Below are 17,898 nucleotides of genomic sequence, written 5' to 3'. Positions count from 1 at the left end.
TTGTAGGTAGATAGTGTTGCGGTATAGAGAATAGTTATTTTCTAAGGCAATGTGTAGTAAATCCATGATGAATTCAGTCGGAATCAAAGCGGGTCTTGGTCTAGTCTCCAATAATGTCTCAATGACTAAGTCCTTCATTGTGCGGGATGTTGGTGTAAAGTGATTGGGATATGATGTTGAGAGATCTAGCTCGTCCAGTGATCTGTTGTATTTTCGTGGTGAGATCAGGTAGGGGGTCTTTAGTAAGAGGGCGGTAGTGGTTGGTGTTGGATAGTTGTCGTTACACTTCTTGGTCTTACTTGTCCGTGTTCATGACTACGATCCAACCGCCTTTGTCTGCTGGTTTGATAATTAACTCAGATTTTTTCTTGAGTGTGATCAGGGCTTGTTTCTCAGATAAGGGTAGGTTGTAGGGTACATATTCAAATTGTGCTTGGAGGTCTGTGATTTCACGTAGAACTGAGCGTTCGAAGGCAAGTATTTCTGGAGGCATGGCAGATGAGGGGGGATTGAAAGTGGAAGGTGGGTGGAACCATGGTCCAGAGGGTTGACTGGAGGATGGTTTATCCAAGAAGAATTGTTTAAGCCGGATTCATCGGAAGAACAGTAGGAAATTGGACAGTGGGTCCAGGAAGTTGGTTTGTTCTGTAGGGACATAGCTGAGGCACTTGCTGAGAAGTTGGGTTGCGTCATGGGATAGGATGTGGTCTGATAGATTGAATATGGGTATGGATTGTGGGTCCAAGGTTTGAGGGGAGGCGGAGGCTGAGGGGGGATGGCGGCTGTATGGCTGGTCACTGTTGTGGACCCCATTGGTAGAACCTGTTTCTGGTTTGTCTTTCTCCTGAGAATTGAGGTTGGTATTGGCGGTTGTTCCGAGGTCAAATTTGTGGTTGGCCGTGTCCTTGTCCTTAAAAACCTTGTGGGAGGTGGCGGCCTGTTGGTCGCTCTGGATGTGCTTGGTCCCTCAACCGGGTCAGAGTCCTCAATCGAGGTATTGGAAGAGTCGTAGAAGGTAATCTGTTGGTTGTTGCGGTATCTACCCCAATTGCGGGTCCTTTGGGGGGGGGGGGGGTGTATGGAGTGTTATAGAATTCGTCTTGTAGATATGGATATGTTTTATTTACGTTGTAGAATTTTATGTCCTTCTTGATTTTCGTTATTTTCTTGTTGAGCTCAAAAGTGTTGAAGGTGGCAATGGCTGTGTTAATTTTTTCTAGGAGAATTTTGGCGTCTGTGAAGGCGGTGTCAACCAGAATAAGTCTCTCTAGTTCTGCTATCTCTTCCAGTTCTTTGAGGCTGTGTTCAATTGCTGTGTCAATTCCAAGGACCATCCAGTGGCATGAGCAAGTTGTGGGTAGATGACTGAAGCCAGTACGAAACTTTGGGACTTGAGTGAATATGGCTGGAGTATTTCTGATTTGTAGACCCAGTGGGATGACACCTGGTTTAAGGTATTCTGAGAGCATTCGGGCATGGAGTTCGGTTTTGTTTTTTCTTTAGTTTTTCAAGTTTATCTAATAAAACACTGGGGGTGGTAGTGGTGGTGGTTGGATGTCCGGAGAGAAGAGAAGGGCCTCCAATTATGCGTTGAATATAATCCTCTGAGTAGCCTTAAATACACATCCTTGCCAGCTCAAATAAGACTGCCTGAGCTTGCAAAGGTAGTCAGCAGAGGAAGACCCAAAAGCAAAATGCGGCTGACCAGGGTTCAGCACCTCAGTTCCAATTATTTCCAAAGAATATATACAAAGTCTGTGCAACTGCTTCCGGAGTCCGCCGCAACTCCACTTCACTGGAAACCAGATAATTCAATTCAAACAAAAAAGGAAGGTGCACCAGAAAAAGTCCATAGGCTTCAAATCAATTCAAAATTATATCCTTTATTACTCTGTGGTAGAAAATCATCATCAGCCAACGCGTTTCGTTCACAAAGAACTTCGTCAGGGCTGAAAAAAATATATACATAAAGACAAGGACAAGACTCAATGAAAGATAATCACAACATACAACAGGTCACATACTACATTTAAAAATAGATATACATATATATATATATATATATATACACACACACACATGTACACTAAACAATATATACATTATATCCATAGAACGGCATAGGAAAAACACATATAGATATAAATATATCCACACACTAAATAGCTCAAGATGAACAACATACCAATATGTACATAGATAAAATCATATTGTATATTTAGATAAGAAGACAAAAAACACATCACACGTGCTTGATGTCAATTAAAAAACAATTTGTTTTCAAAAAAGAAGAGTAACCACAGAAGACAGTACAAATATGGAGAAAACCAAGTAGCTTATTATAAAGCCTAAATTCACTAACAAGGTTCCCCCATTCAAAAAACCATTAGCACCATCTCACAAACAGAATAAAAGAAAAAACAAGAAGAGAAAAAATAGTGGAAACGCCCATGTGAAAGAATAAGAAAATAAATAAGGACAAGGAGACGAAGAAGGATACTAGCATAACTCTATAGTCCGAGTCAAGTAATGGCAACAAGGATCTCACCTCGAATATTCAAATAGATCCAGTTGTTGTGTGTTTAAATCAATAAGTTCCAATTGTCAAATAGTACAAATGGGGAGCACTGTTTCTAGTAAAGACGATAAGGAAAAAAAATACATTTTCTTATATTGGAATATTTATATATATATTACTATCAAGAATAGAGTATTTTAAAAAGTTGTTTATTCTCTCTTAAACAAGAACAGGGTATATAACCCCTAAAACTATCATATAGATCAACATCCTATATGTCCCTGTCATGACAGGGTGTATAACCCCTAAAACCATCATATAGATCAACCTCCTGTATGTCCCTGTCCCCTCGCGCCACACATCGCTTTTCTTCCACCGCCTGATATCGCGGACGTCATTAATCACGCTTCCCGCGAGGTATATGTAACTTCTCCCCCAGGTAACCTCCACTGCCACGCGCTCCCACCTTTCCCTTTTCCCCCTTGCCCCCCGACCCTTCTCCATTCCCTCTTTGTACAGCACCGCTTAATCTGCAACTCTGCGCAGACTGACATTGTGTACCTTATTACAGTACATGCGCTGTCCTAAGGGAGCCACAATTTTGCCCTTGCATTAGGGACAGACAGCCCGCTTTTCACTAATGCACTGTCCTATAACTGTGCATTTGCAACCTGCCCTTGTGAAAGGGGCAGAGATAACGCAGCAGGGGATGTAGTGGGTGACTGCACCTGCCTGCTGGGAAAGTCTAATAGATCTCTAGGAGACCCTTTCCCGGATCGAGGAGTCGCCAACAGCGAGTGGCGTGTACGGACTGTGTGCCTGCTCTAAATGGTGCTCAGTTGGCACGTGCTGACGCTCTTTAACTCTACACCTGCGTCTGTAATATTGTGTACAGGCAAAGTGCTTCCTTATTGCATGAAGCCACACCCCAATGCAACGGAAGACCCCCTTCCTAAGATCACGCTAACACCAGAAGAGGTTACATAAGCGTCTGCTGCCCCTTCTGTAATACCACAGTGCCACAGGAAGCAGGGTCAAAACTCCTGCTGCACCCTGGGCGCTCACTGTAATAAGGTCCCAGCTGACATTGAATAGGGGCGGATGAGAGCAGACGGCTGAGCCTTGCGGTCCACCGACTCTCCCTCTGGTCACTTTACCCCTGTAGGGTCTATCCCACTGGGCAAATAAAGAATTCTAGAAACATTGGAATGAGACAGCGGCTTGGCGGCACCTCAAAGACAAGGCCCTAGCTAGAAAAGATCCGTGTACAGGGACACGGACTCCAGACTAAGCCTCATCTTGGAATGATTAAAACTACAAAGTGAGTTTTCCCGGTCTGTGAATGAGCATGTGTGCACACAGACCTGAGTGTGCCTTGATTCTTTTGTTATGTTATGGTACATTATTGGAACTTATATAGCACGTGTATACCCGTAGGTGCCTTGGCGCTTACTGGATCATGATACTACTGTACTGAGGTATAGCTAACTTCTGAAAAGCCAGGTCTTAAGTTCTTTCCTGAATGCTAGAAGGGTGGGTATGGTCCTAAGATATACTGGAAGAGAGTTCCACAGCCTGGGTGTGCTATAGCTGAATTTCCTACCTCCCAAATTCATTTTCCTGATTCTAACAGTGGTAGCCAGTCTGGCGTTGGCAGATTGAAGAGATCTACTTGGAGAGTAACAACTAAAAACATGCCAGAGAAATCTTGGACCTTCACTGTGCAGGGCCTATGAGCAACGCAATGCGCCTTCTATTTGATTCGCTGGCAGACCGGGAGCCAATGAAGATCCTGAATGCCCGTGGCTATCGACTGATATTTGGGATCATCCAGAATCAGTCTGGCGGCTGCATTCTGAACCGCCTGAAGCTTCCTAAGTAGTCGGACTTGAAGATTCATGTATACGCCGTTACAATAGTCCAGCTTGGAGTTTTAGAGAATGGCTGACGTCTTTATGCACCGTGGAGATCACCAACTGGGTGTCATCAGCATAGGATGTTGGGTTCAGCTTAAAGCTTCTAATCAGCGGGGAGAGTTCAGAAACAGATATTAAAAAGCGTCGGGCTAACTGAAAGGCCCTGAGATATCCCACAAGGCAGAGTAAACGGCGAGGATTTAAACTGACCTAAATGAACCATTTGGCATCTCCCAGATAGAAAGGATGTTAGCAGTGTAAGGGCCTTTCCCCTAAAGCTATATAGTTCAAACGGTGGATCAGTAGGCCATGGTCCACCATATCGAAAGCAGCGGACAGGTCTAACAAAATAAGAGCCGTCCACTGTCTAATGTCATTCGCACTTCTGTGGTTTTTATCAATGCAGTCTCAGTGCTATGATTAGCTCTAAACCCAAACTGACTGGGGTCTAGAAGCGGATTTTCGAAAATAAAATTGGACAGTTCTACAGTGACTATTTTCTCCACGATGATTTTTGCAGACAACGGAAGTCTTGAGATGGGGCGGTAGTTAGCTGGATCGCTAATGTCAAGGTTTGGTTTCTTGATAAGGGGGAGGATACCGGCCTGTTTCCATATGCTAGGAAATGATCCTTGCAAAAAGATCTGATTAAATACTGATGACAGATGGGGGGGGGGGTAATGTACGGTTTAGCCATCTGTAAAAATCTTAGGGGGATAAGGGTCATCCGGGGAGCCAGATTTGGCAGCTGAAAGGAGCAAAGCTTCTTGATCTGTGGATGTTGGCGTAAATTCTATGAGCAAAGCATCAATGGTTGCTTCGTGGTCTATTTGGATGGTGTTAACTTTAGTTTTATCAAAGAGATCAAAAATGTGATCAGCTTTATTTTTAAATGTATGGGCAAGCAAGTTGCAGAATTTTTGGCTGTGACGAGAGGAATTGTTTTTTGTAACTACGGTGAGTTTATTTACTACCTGAAACAGTTCTTTGCTGGAGTTGCCGGCTTTTTTAGTTTGTTGAATATAGTACTGGCTTTTTTCATTGATGGCCATCTTTTTATAGTTTGTAAGAATAGCTTTATAAGGGTGTTTTTCAGTCATCATAGTGTTTGCGCCAGTTCCTCTCTTGTCTCCTGCATGCTTGTTTTTCCAATCTGTTGTAGGCTCTTCTCTGTCATGGGTGTACCAGCACCCAGGCCCAGTGGTGGGGTCCGCTGAATCCCAATGACACTCTCTTATACTATACCAGGGAGACAAGGGGGTCTATTTGTCTTGCTTGCGTTAGAAACCACCGCTGGCTTGGTGTCCCACAGGGAAGGTGATCCCCCCTAACAAAAGATAACACCATGTGAGTGTCAACTAGGCCTGAACACAACTCGTGACACTGGAACGCAATTGTTTCAATCCTGGGCTTTTATTTATTTATTTCATGATTTTCCTATTGGTTATTGCATTTGGTTCAGTTCACCTGATCCAGGACTGCAGCTCCCAGAATTCACTGCTCTATTAAATAAAACTCAGGAACCGGAAACAATGCCTTCCATTGGCAGGAAGTGATGTTGCACCCGTATGATCAAGACGAACTTTTGCTTTGATGCGTTCTATCACAAAGTCCAGAAAAGTTGAGACGCTTGGTAAGTGGACAGTTCAAGAGACAATGTGTCACCCTTATGGGAATAATGTTTTTGCTGCGGATGTTTCATGCACGCCTTTAGACTACAGAGGGCCTCAGTTTGGAACTGATGACTGCAGGGAGATGAGTGAACATCTACCAACATTTAGGAACAGAGAAGTGGAGGCTTCAGAGATAAAACCGGAATTATTTCATTTCGGCAATAAATGTTAGTGAAGTGCAGTATTTACTAAAATAATATTTTTCTCGCACAAACCGTGAGTCTTCTGTCTGAGGAGTCCTTTGTTCTGCCCATAGGACAGTAATTATTTTTTATGAATTATTGTGTGGAATTGTAATGATTTCAAGGAGATTTGGACCCAATAGGGAATAATGTTAACATTTAAGGGCAATTTAATCCAGCCATACATCTTTGTAAACATACTGGCATTCCTGAGAAGTCTGACGGTAAGAAAGACTAGAGCGGCTTAATTGAGTTAACATTGTACTTATATAGCGCTTACAGCCAAGGTCTGGAGCTTCGAAGCGCTGTTAAGGAAATAGGTGTTACATTAACACGCCAGCTAGAAATACATGTTTATTAACATAAAACGATAGCAGGGCAGATGCTTGGAAGCTGTATAAAGAACTCTGCAACCGGGGACAACCCCACTGAGATGTCCTACGGCGTATCGGTTGCTCTGCACACAGCACTCCAGCCCAGGCCTAGATGTTCTATGCTGTCTGGGGGTAACTGGCCACCACGCCACAATAAAGACAATTATCAGAATAAATACACATATGCGGGGAGTGCAGAAGTAGCAGGTGCCCCGCCCCTCCCCCGCCGTCTTCGTGACGTTGCCAAAGCATTGTTTCCCTGAATGGAGGCGACTCCAGAACATCCCGGGTCCAGGGACCGCCTGCCGCCATCCAGCCTCCGGGACGGAGGCCGGTCCAGGGACCGCCTGCCTCCATCCAGCCTCTGGGACAGAAGCCGGTCCAGGGACCGCCTGCCTCCATCCAGCATCGAGGGCAGAGGGGGATCCAGTGACCACCTGCCTCTCTCCTATCCACAGGGAGAAGATTCATCCCACCTCCGAGGCAGAGATTGATCCAGGTACTGCCTACCTACATCCCAGCCACAGGGAGGCAGCTTCATCCCGCCTCCGGTGCAGAGGTGGGTCTAGGTACTCACCCCCTCCCAGTCCATCCCATCCCCAAGAAAGCAGCTCCATTCATTGTCTGGGACAGAGGCTGGTCTAGGCGCTCGCCCATCCCCAGGGAAGCAGCTCCAGGCGCGCAACACCCATTGGACTCACAGGGCGGCATTATTCTGTGGGGCAGCAGTGTTAAATCGGCAGAGCTCCGCTGAGGCACAGGAGCACTTCCATCTCTGGCTCCAGTGCCGGCCGGGCTCAGCTCCTCCCCTCACCAGGACCACAACTACCAGCAGCCCGCACCTCTCGCCCAGGCGGCACAGCTGACAGCGATCTAGAAGCGTGCCAGGAGGCGCTACAAAGGCGTGACTGGTCCCTCCTACCGCGAGGACGCGCGCGGGACGCGCCGGGAGAAGCCCGGGACAAGGGCGGGACCGTCTGAGGCCGTCGTAGGCCGATGGAGGCTGGGCTGAGCCAGGTCCCTGTCTAGTCCTATTCCCACTCGTGCTGTTTCATGAACACGGCCCACTTGCTGAAAGTGCATTTACTTCATCCTGGCTCTAGCCTTATGAGTACGGTTTGGTGCATATCTCGCCTGTTATAACTGGTTTTGGTTACATTCTTGACACTTGATTGTAATACTACCCGTGCAAAAAATATGGAGACACGCAATAGCACTGTGGGGACATTGGATGCTTATCTTCTTCGGGCCGACTCTATAATAAGTAAAGAGATCAATCTTATAGAGCGTAGACTCTCAATCTATCCTTCCCAACAGTCCCCTCTCAGACTTTTGCCTCAAAATACCCTTCCTCTCCCTTCCAATTCGCCCTTTCCCAGTTCTTCCCTCATGCCTTTCATCCCTATTAAACAAAATCAATCTGGCACTAGCGAGACTAACTCTCATCCAATTACACCTTGTACAATGGGACCACAAACCCGAGGGAAAGTGAAACACCCACAAGTTACGGCCCTGGGGTTCACTGATAAAAAGTGTAGGGCAATTAAACAACGCAACAACTCCTCCAAACCGAAAACGCTATCTGTAGGCACACAAACTGACCAAGGACTACCTCTCCCTGTCGACCAACCCACTCTCAATGTAACTTTATCTGATAATGTTTTGCAATTAAACTCCAAATATTTTACAGAAGAAATAAAGACTTTCCTCGACCACAAACTTGAGTCCTTGGCTCTAAGCCTTTTTTCTAAGCTAAATGACACACTTAAGTCCTTTGAGCTAAAATTGAAGCATATTACAGAAACTAAAGATTCACCCAGATTTAGTGCACTGAGTTCTGATGGTCTACCACAACCCTTTACTCACTCTGTTCACCAGACCAATCTCTCTCGTCACCCTGAGGAACATACTTCTTCCCTGTTTACTGGAACATTACTACCACCTATGTATCCTCCACCTGACAGGAGTTCGATAGTTAAGAATCTACCCACGACACACTCCCAACCAAAGAAAGCCTATCCATTTGGTAATTCTAATATTTCGAATATAAGTTCTCATTCAAATTTAGAACGTCCAAATTTGCCGCCTGCCACTTGTCCATACATTGTAGTTTTAACTGGTGTTCCCCCTCTGGTCCAGGGAGCGACAGAATCCTGGGCCTCTTTGCGAAACAAAGTGGTGGACTGGCTACTCAAACAAACACTTTAACGTGCTAAATTCCAATCAAATAATCATGGTACGGAGAGTCGCCTGGATTGGTCCCTCTTCAAAAACCATACAGGGCGACTGTATTATTGTCAACTTTAGAACTCCTAGAGCTGCCCGTTCTATTTTAGCACAAAAGGAAGAACCCTCGCCTACTCCAACCGCAATTCTTTCTGTACCACTTGGTTTTTTCTACCGGCCATCCTCTGACTCATCAAAAATTTCAAACGGCTCCATTCTCACGCAAAACAGATTTGACTCATTGTCATTAATAGAGGAGGTAGATTGACTACCCCCGTCCACTAAGTTTCCTAATATCTCAAATTCTGTGCAACTAAGTACTAAAAAGTCACGTTTCTTAACTCTGATCCCAGAACTAGAGCCCTCCTTATCGAGTAATGCTCTACCCTCATTCGTTTCTCAACCTTTTCTTTTTAATAAATCTTCACAAGCAAATTCACAACTCCTTTCCAACTCCACAGACATTCAAACTACTTTTCCAACCATAACTCATCTTGATCCCAAACCGATCCCTATTCCCGAGGATTTCTCTCATGCCCAGAAAACTCACATACCAATCTCCTCAAATAGATTAGAAAAACTTCCTGCTAGCTACTTAGTTAGTGCAATTTACTGGAACATTGCAGGTCTTCACTCAAAAATCCATCATGAGGGTTGGCTAGCATATGAAAGGAGGTACGATATTCTCTGCCTGCAGGAAACCTGGGCACTTTCTTCCATTCACCTATCTGGCTACAAGACCTTTTTTTCCCCAGCGCTTCCCTCTCCCTCAGGACGGGCTAAGGGTGGTTTAGTAACCTACATCTCAAATCTTATTCCAGCCCAATCTACTAGTGTTCTAAAAACAGACCCCAACTATCAGATAACATCCTTAATACTTAATAAACTTACCCACGTGCTCATTGTAAATTTTTATAACAATTTGCAAGATTTTCACCTCATTGGTCTGCTGAAAGAAATTCGCTCTTTTCTTATAGAGTATCCTTATCAGCCTCAAGCCAAAAATTCCATCCTAATCTGGGGAGGAGATTTTAACCTACCACTATGTGGAAAAAATAACATCACTTGTGGCTTCACGGAATACAATGAATCTCCGTTTACTCATTTTTCTCACTCTCCTAAAGGTCTGTTCATGAATGAAACCATGTCCCTCCTACAAATAACTTTCTCAAATGAATTGATAACCCCAAACGTTAAGATTAGTCCCACATACCATGGTAGAGGTGCTCAGACCTGTATAGATTTTATATTAATGTCTCTCAGTGCAGTCAATCTAATTACCAACTTTACCACCCATGACTGTGCATATAGCGATCATTTTCCTATTTCTATTACAATGGAATTAGCTGGTTGTATTACCCATTCAAAAAAACTTTTTATCCCAAGAAAATCTGTCAATGAACCGACCAAACGGCTATGCCTTAAAATGGTCCAGTATTGACCCAGAAAAAATTCTTAAAGAGATAGTTGAAGGGAATAGGGCAGCTTTTACAATCTGTCTGGCGGAGTCCTCTACATCGTAAGAGGTTGTTGCAAATTTTAAAATCATCATCGCAGAGATAAATAAGGCCCTTACTATTTTTCCCAAATTCAAAAAGAAACCAATAGCTAGCTGGTTCAATTCTACCTGCTCCAAGGCACACAAAGCACTTAAAACGGCCCTAAAGAGAGTCCCGAGAGACAAAGCAGAGGTTTCCCAACGGAGGAAAATATATAATGAGTCCCTTAAGAACCGTAAAAAAGAACTAAAAGAAGAACTTTGGCTTGCCCTTCAAAATAGCTCCAAATTAAAGGACTCTTCAGCTTTCTGGGAGGTCATAAACTCCACATTCCTCTCTGGCCCAAAAGAACGTGGCACTCTAGAGATTACCATAACCGAACACGAATGGACTAATCATTTTTCGCACATGTTCAGCGTTACAGACCCTTTCTCGCCATCTCCAAGCCCCCTCGCTCAGACGTTGCAAGCTCCTACTTATGCCACCAACGTCCCCCCTATAGATTTCGCCTTGGCTGATACTATTCTAGCACTCAAAGCTAGCCGGGGAGGGAAGGCTCCTGGCCCGGATGGGGTTCCCGTGGATTTAAATAAATCCAACATTGAACTATGGGGCCCTCTACTACTTAGAGTGCTGAAAGCCACTAGTGAAATCGGACCATTGGACTCTTGGTCGGAGTCTATTCTGGTTCCTATCTTTAAAAAGGGGGATCGAAATAGCCCGTCCTGCTATCGGCCCATCTCGTTACTTGATTCTCTAGGTAAAGTGGTGGGCCGTATTTTACTCGATCGGCTGCAATGTTGGACGGAACATAACAACTCCATCTCCGACCTTCAATATGGTTTTAGGGAGGGCCTGAGTACCATCGACCGGGTCTTGAATCTGGTCCTACTAAGAGGGAAATATGTTAATGCAAAGGGAGGAAACTTTTATATGACTTATGTTGACCTCTCCGCAGCGTTCGACTGTGTTTCACACACCAAATCATGGTCTATAATGGTGGATATGGGGGTGGACACAACAATAGTGAACTACATCAGAGATCTTTACTCTGGCGCTACCGCGAGAGTGAGGTTCGGCACATGGGGCCAGTTAACCGCGTCATTTAGGGTTGAGCGGGGAGTCAGACAGGGCTGTGTCCTGGCTCCTTTTCTTTTTACCATCTATACCAACGGCTTGGAGGCAGCCATGTTGGAAGGGAGCCTGGACCTGCCCCAGATTAATAACCGCCCAATTCCCGCATTACTATACGCAGATGATGCGGTAATACTCGCTCGTACCCCATTAGAATTACAACGCTCCCTGAATCGTTATTACAACTTTATGTCCAACCTAAACTTAAAAATAAATCCCACCAAAACATTCATTATGACCTCTGGTAAAAAATCAACAAAGGGACCTGGTATTTATATTACTAATACCAAGATCGATCACACAACAACTTACCCCTATCTAGGAGTGGCGATTGATGAAAAGGGGACTCGGAAAAGGGCAATCGAGGCCAGAAATCTCCAGTTTTTGAAGTCCACCATGGCCCTAGTCTCTTTCACCCAGAGACTTGGAAAGAGACCCCCTAAAGAAACCTTGGAAATCTACCCCCAAAATGTATTACTACAGCCATTTACGGCGCGGGTATATGGGGACACGCCGAAGTTGACTCCATTCAAAAAACCGAAAACAGTTTTCTGAGATATTTACTATCAGTCCCCAAATCCTCATCAACTTTTTTTTTGCCACCAAGAACTGGGTTTGCCATATATCACTGATTCAATCCGACTGCAACCAATCTTGTTGTGGCATTGTATTTGGTCCTCAGAAAAACTGCTTTTAACCCAAGCAATCATTAGGGATTGTCAAAAACTGGTGCATTTCCATAAAATTCCTTGGTTACACTATGTTCACAAATTCTGTAATGATTTGGGACATCCCAACTTTTACACTACTCCCCAAGACATTTCAAAGATCCCTAGAAAAATATTTAAGGTGGATTGCCTCAAACATCTTGACGATCTTCGTTTGGCAGTTGAAGCCAACAAACCCTCCGTTCAGCATTCCTTATTAATTCAAACCTCCTACAATCTAGAGCCTTAACTTATTCTAAATTTGCCAACTTACGATGTATTTCTACTTACTAGATTTAGACTTAACAACTTCCACCGACTCATCACCTTTCCCAATACCAATGACTGGTCAAGGGAACTTTCCACCTGCCCCTGCGACGATATTTCTTTACAGTCCCTTTTACATGTAACTTTCTTATGCAAATTTTGCTGTGAACCCAGAAAACGCTGGCTGCAACCCCTTTTGCTACAAATGTCTTTACGCGAATGTCGTTCCGCTCTGTTGGCCCTACAAATGCTGGACTCTCCTGCAATATGTTTTAATATTGTAAAGTTTTTAAAATTTTGCATAAGGCACCGAACAAATCTTTAATTGTAACACTTCAAATTTAAGACTGTTAGCTGCACTTTAGCGACTTTCCAAAAATTGAGTGTTATAACCATTTTTCTAATGCATTCTTAAATGAACTATGTTTATTAATAAGATAGTGTGCGCCTGATATGCATTGCAATTTCTTTGTTTGTTAACCTTTACGCTAAAGAACAGTTCCCCATAAAATATTGGACTGTTAAAATCTCAATGTAATATTGATATTGACAATTTTTTAATCATGCTGTATTTTGTATTTTGCTTTTATGGATGAGCTTTGCTTTCCGAATAAAGCTTTTATTGAATTGAATTGAATACCTACAGCCCAGCCACAGGGAGGCAGCTTCAACCCGCCTCCGGTGCATAGGTGGGTCTAGGTACTCACCCCCTCCCAGTCCATCCCATCCCCAAGGAAGCAGCTCCATTCATTGTCCGGGACAGAGGCTAGTCTAGGCGCTCGCCCATCCCCAGGGAAGCAGCTCCAGGCGCGCAACACACATTGGACTCACTGGGCTTCAGCCTCTCCACCCCCCTCTCCCCCCCTCGTGTGTGGCAGCCCGGGAAGAGACAGCTTCCCGGCGCACACACAGCCGCGTCTGAGCACCTCACAGGTCTTTAAAAGGTCATTTGCATGTTAATGAGGCCTCGCTGTTGTTTCACCCCTTCTAAGAACCCCTGCAGCTCCACTCTGCCTATGGCTTAAAGGATTCAGCCCCCCCGAAATTTTTACTTAGCCCCCCCGAAATTTGGCTCTAGTTGCGCCTCTGAGCAGCTCCATGCACTAGGCGTCCGCTGCCTCCGCCCCATCCAGCCTCGGGGCACAGCTGGTCCAGGTACCCCTGCATCCCTACCATCCACAGGGAGGAAACTCCAGCAATCCTCCCGGGCAGAGGATGGTCCAGTCGACCCCTGCTTCCACATCCATCCGCCCGGTCAGGGAATGATCCAGGCACCCCCTATATATACGTCCCCTCGGGCAGGGGCTGGTCTAGGCGCCCTCTGCCTCTACACCCATCCTGCCGGGCAGGTCTAGCGCCCACTGCCTCTGCATCCATCCTGCCGGGAAGAGATTGGTCCAGGCACCCCCTGTCCATCCTCCCGTGCAAAGGTGCAATCTGGGCGCACAAGGCGCGCCTCCTACCTGAGCAGGCACCGTCTCCTCTTCCCCCAGATGCTCCGATCGGGCTGCAGCTGCGGAGCCCCGTGCAGACGTAGGTGTGTGCAGACTGCGCTGCGAAGCCCTGCCGTGGCACTGTATTGTCTCCGTTGCTGCAGCAACCGTCCCCTGCCCTCTATGGCTGCGCGCCGAGGCCTGCTGCTGCCCCCTGCTGGCACGGAGGGTTAGTCACACGTCTTTGTTCTGCTGGAAGCTTGTTAAAGGGAGCGAGCGGAGTTTAGGAATTCTGCCAATATATTACAGCAAGAGACCAAATACCACAATACCATTTAATATATGGTATTTGAATTTGCTGTAAATATGTATATAATATATCCATCCCAAGTTTTACAAATTCTAGTGAATACTCCTACTTGGGATATGGTTGTCATATCGAATTTATTTATTTCTACTTGTTCTTGTTACCCAACTCGATGGTACTCATTTTATCGATCTCAGATGATAAAAGGTTGAGTGGAGCCGCCGCAATTTTAACCTGTAACCATAAGGTCGGACACATGCTCCTGTAGTGGACGCATTAGTCCACCGAGCCACCAGACGCTGAAAACAGGGTGAGCTGAAAACCCTACCACAGAGTAGGTTCCACTTCCTATAATGCAGGCTCTGCATGGGGAATCCTGGATGTGTTTTTTAACAGCCCCAGGACATGGGAGGCAGCCCCTGCGGGTGAAGGCCAGCGACTATGCTAAGATGATACCAATGCCATCCTAAGGTTTTTGGGATCCCCAGCCAAGACCTCTTTTAGGGGTCCCACTTCAGAACAACTTTTGAATTTCATTAACCATGTCCCGCTTATTCACGTCCGCATGATGCCGATCAATACTGAATATAGGTCAACATTTGACAACCAGGAACCGTTGAACCCTCCCTTGTCCTTGAGCCCCAAAAGTCTTAAGATGACACTGGGGAGGTAAAGGTGGGCGCAGAGAGAGAGAGGTGTTATTGAGAAAGATAAAAGACTGGCATCGAATAGAAAGTTCCTCTTCTCGGGGTGCCCCTAGGAACGTGGGGGTCCTGGGCAATTGCTCACTTTGTTCATACCCGCCTTCAGGACCTAGGGTGCCACCTGGCCAGTTGTAGGTCAGCACGACCGGTATTCTAATGTCCCTGCGGGTACAAAAATAAGAAAGCTGGTATTTTATCCCTGGTCAGACACTTGTTTGGAGCCCCATAGGTGCAGGTTAGGGCCCCACCTGACTAGGCCCAAGCTAGGGGTATCCTAGGGATAAGCCTTTCTGCTTGCCCTATAAGGAGAACGAGCAGCACGTGCCTTCGGCGGAGCGAGTTGTGCCTGCCGGAAGAGTGACCTGATCCATGGGAAGGGTTACAGTGGCGGCCCGTAATGTGCAGCAGAGGTTGGGCGGGCACACGCATACTCACACCCAGCACATACATACGCACGCACCCATTCACCACAGGTATGTACAAATACACAAACATTCATACAGACACGCACTCCACATTTGAAAAATAGCACCGGGCCGCAGAGGTGACTGTGGGTGGTGAGAGGGAAGCCTTGGGATTCCTGGAGGATTGGGACGGCTAACTCCACTCATTGGCTTATTATAGATTAGCCAATGAAAGGAGGTACCAGCCCCTTACTTGTCACGGAGCAGGTGGGGTCAGTGAGACTTATCTGTGTCGCTCCCCCTCGTCATGAGGGGGAGGCTGACAGAAGACATTTCAAGGGATCGGCTCAGGCACGGCCTCTTAGAGCCAGCCCTACCCTTGGCTCGGCTCTCCCTGTTAATTTGTTGGCTCGCCCATCTGTAAACCCGAGGATGCCCAGGCTTCAACTACAGACTAGAGATGCAATTATGTGTCACAGACCTGGATTTCTGTAGATACCGAAATTCAGAGGTGCATTCCCCCATGAGCCTAAATGGACCAGTTACCAGTGGTCAAAGGTGGTCTCAGCACCTACTGTGGATGTCCCAGCCCACATGGCAACCTCAATCTACGGAGCAATGGCTCACTAGTCATCCACGGTCACCAGCATAGAGTGCAGCCGGGTCCTTCACTGGAGTCAGAACTTCATTTAACTGTCCTGTGTTCTTTCAACTGGACATCAGTGACCCACCCCCCTCAGCTCCTTGAGACACATACAGGTGAGTAGTCGCGCTTTACAACCCACCTGATTGATTGATTGATTGATTACCCAAGACCTTATTGGGCAGTGCTTGAAATGGAAAAATAGAAGTTCAGATATTTTGTACCAAATTACCTGCTTGTTTCTGAGATGTGCCGGTGCTCTCCAATTAAAAGTATTGTCTCACTCTTGAGAAGTGCTGGTACTCTCCCTCTCAAATAAAAAAGTGTTGGTACTCGGTACCGGACAGCACCCGCCCATTTAAAGCACTGCTATTGGGAACACACAAGATTGCCCTCAGTTGGGTATTTTGTTGTTTTTGTGTCTTTACTTTTAAAATGCCTATGTAAGCCAATATTTTGGGTGGCAGATGGATTAGTTGTCACTCCATTCAAAACATTGGCAAGGACTATTTTAGGGGTGACACCTTTTATTCAACAGAATCTTTCAGTGCAATAGGTGGTCAGATCAAAGGAGAGCAGGGGCCATCAGTAGCCCTTCCTGTAACCTGTCAATTGTGTGATGCTTTTTAAGAGATGTGAAGTCTTCCAAGCTGATCCAAAGAACACCCCCCCCCCCCACCCCCACACCCTCTGTATGACATTAGCCATAGGACACAAGGTGAAACTGATTTCTGGCACCTAATTCAGTGAACCTATGTTCATGTTTGAGGTTGGTTCTTTGATTCATTTAGAGTGTTATTTATATTTTGTGAAGATGTAAATGTTTTATCCTGTGCTTTTACGGTCCTACAATGACCCAATAACAATGATTTTGATGTTGATTTATCAAGTTATAGGACCTTCTGCATTTTGTGTATCGTATTTTAAGTAAATTATATTACATGCTTGCTGTTAGTTCTTTCCTTTTGAAATTTACATTTCCACATCACTGTTCCCTTCCTTCCTCCTCCTTTCTCTTATCCCTTCTTCCTTCTCTCTAGCCCTATTTTTTCTTATCTTGGTTCTCAACTCTCCAATCTTACGCCCTCTCCAGTTCCTTTTCTCCCCACTCCTCCTTTCTTGTTTTCTCACGCTTTCTTTTTTGTTCCCTGCCCCAAACAACCCCCCCCCCCCACTCGAAGCTACGCCGTTGAGTACCACATATAGGGCCACACGCATGAAGCCTTTTTGAGTTCGCAAACGTGCCGATTCACAGAATAGGCCCATTTGCAAACGCAAAAACAGCTTTTCACATGCATGAAACCCAAATTGCGATTCGGTAACCTGTTACTGAATCGCAAAGTGGGTTTTGCAATTCAGTATTAGGAAGTGGCACGTTTAGGGCGTCCCTTCCTAATTTCAAGGGACCCTTTCTTCTCTGTGAATGTTTGTAAAATAATTTTTTAAGAGCAGGCAGCGGTCCTCCGGAACACTGCCTGCTCTTAAAAAATGAAAGGAATGCCTTTTCTTTTTGTAAAGCATACAGGCTGCTTTACAAAAAAAAAGATTGCTTTATTAAAAAACAATTAAAGACATGGTGGTCTGTTTACCTCAGCAGGCCACCATCCCTGTGATTTTTGTGATTCCTACGGGGTCTCAAATTGCATTCTACCTCATTAATATTAATGAGGTAGGTCGGTTTGCGACCCACTACGAATCAGTATTTGAAACTCATGGAGTTTCATACATTGGAAATTTCGATTACCTAATTGCAATTTTCCTAAAATCGCAATCAGGTAATTGCAATATGCAATTTTGATACATGTGGCCCTTAGTCATTACATAAAGAAAGGGTAGAAAACGGCCAGAGTGGATGGGGGTGGTGTTGCCGTGTTTCAATAGAGCGCAAGAAGGTATCTGTCGGTTTAGCGT

The 17,898-nt window shown here is 45.4% G+C and overlaps 1 protein-coding gene across 6 annotated transcripts in view; it reads right to left on the bottom strand.

Moving 5' to 3' along the window:
• Positions 1-14,101, bottom strand: part of LOC146863348 (uncharacterized) — a 42,935-nt gene extending 28,834 nt beyond the window's left edge. For all 6 annotated transcript variants that reach the window (XR_014978240.1, XR_014978242.1, XR_014978239.1 and 3 more), the window contains exon 1: positions 13,960-14,101. The gene's annotated coding sequence lies outside the window, so the exon portion shown is untranslated. The remainder of the gene's footprint in view (positions 1-13,959) is intronic.
• Positions 14,102-17,898: the final 3,797 nt, after the last annotated feature.

The sequence above is a fragment of the Triturus cristatus genome, chromosome 2_2 (genome assembly GCF_964204655.1).
Source record: "Triturus cristatus chromosome 2_2, aTriCri1.1, whole genome shotgun sequence".
Classification (NCBI taxonomy): Eukaryota; Metazoa; Chordata; class Amphibia; order Caudata; family Salamandridae; genus Triturus; species Triturus cristatus.
The sequence above is the reverse complement of the archived record's forward strand: the minus strand, read 5'-3'. Positions and strand labels throughout refer to the sequence as shown.